Raw genomic sequence first — 1,685 nt, forward strand, 5'->3', positions numbered from 1 at the left:
AATGGATAGAAAATTATCTTAAAAATAATATGAAAGAAGTTTCATGATGATATAGTTAACACGCTCAGAGATATTTATAAATAAGTAAAAAAAAACTTTATTTTTTCTTATGAATCGTTTTTTTTTAATGTTCATAATTTTATGAAAAATACATGTTTTGGGTTTCATAAGAAATCGTTGAAAAGTAAAAAAGTTGAACTTTAAAATGTTCCGAGTAAGTTTTCTGTCTAATCCAAGAACTATATTTTTCATGTAAGTTAAAAATGGCGGTTTTTTTATGAGCGAAAATGAGGTAAAATTTATAAATTATCAATCTCGCACAAAAACAAATATTTTTATAGGCCATTTTTATACATTTATAACCTATTGAAAACAAATCCATAAAAACATGATAAATGTAAATGTTATGTTAAGGAAAATTTTCGTACACTCGCACTCCCCTCGGTAGGTGTGGCAAAACTTTTCCGGTGGTCTTCCACGTTCTTCGTTTCTCACGTCAAAATTGCCACTTTTGAATTTTTTAAACCACTCAAAGCACTGTGATTTACCAAGAGCATGCTCTCCGTAAGCTTCGACAAACATTCGATGCGATTCTGCAGCAGTTTTCTTCAAATGGTAACAGAAAATCAATGCTGTCTGCAAATCGTAGTTTCCAGGCACAAAATTTGACATGTTCAACGCTATTATAAACTATGCTGTTGTATGACTATGCTTGTATTGTTGTAAGTTGAAATTTTTGTCATAGATGTCAACAAGGAAATGGCGCCAATGACGCGGTTTGACGGTAACTACCTTCGAGGATATAAGATAAGAAATATAAGGATAAGAAAGCCAAAAATGAAAAGAATTCACGGTTAAGAAACATATAGGATAAAGAAAGATATATTAGGAATAAGGAGCAGGAGGAAAAGAGAACAGGTTAAGACAAATACGTTAAGATGCGAGAAAAAAGAAAAAATGTAAAATAAAAAGGCGTATAGATATAAGGAAAAGAATATATAGTAACTTCTTGGCACAAAAAAGTTAAAGTTGGAAATAAACATACGTACGATACGATTATTAGAAAAAAAATTATAACTTATCTATAATTAATGCTTTGAAACTATATGTAAACAGAATAATGCACTTTTAGGACGTTGTATGTAAACGAAAAAACAGTTTAAAGCAATTTTACAAAATATTTGATATTTTTACTTCGCCCGATTTTGTAACGTAAAGTACACACTGGGTAAAACTAACCTGAACCCCAACTTTCGATTCATGCTCCTGCGCGTGGAATAAACGCATTCAGCGGAGGAATGGGAGAATTGGGACTATAAACTTTTTTCCCCTTGGTCCTAGTTTCCTGCCCCTTCGCATTCTGAGACGCTGCACTTTTGAAAAACAGCTTGAGTTACGGTAACTCAGTGTGTACCATGAGGATTAATTTAGAATGGCAAGATACCTTTATAATATTATCTGTACTAAAAATATTTTTGATACAAAATATATAATTATAATATTTTTAGGAGCATATATATTTACAATTTAATTGATATTTGAGTGATAGCTTGTAATCTTTGCGTATAATTAAATACCTATAATTGTTGAGAAATAATAATTTATATTCCAGCTATATAACAATTTAGTTATATAACTATCTCAGCAATATATATATATATATATATATATATATATATATATAT

At 29.7% G+C, this 1,685-nt stretch overlaps 1 protein-coding gene across 2 annotated transcripts in view; it reads right to left on the minus strand.

Moving 5' to 3' along the window:
• The window catches only part of LOC116846725 (UDP-glucuronosyltransferase 2B31-like), a 283,436-nt gene that overhangs the window by 52,728 nt on the left and 229,023 nt on the right, over window positions 1-1,685 (minus strand). The window lies entirely within an intron of this gene.

The sequence above is a fragment of the Odontomachus brunneus genome, unplaced genomic scaffold, assembly GCF_010583005.1.
Source record: "Odontomachus brunneus isolate Ranch 3 - 2012 unplaced genomic scaffold, Obru_v1 Obru_scaffold_068, whole genome shotgun sequence".
NCBI classification, from domain to species: domain Eukaryota; kingdom Metazoa; phylum Arthropoda; class Insecta; order Hymenoptera; family Formicidae; genus Odontomachus; species Odontomachus brunneus.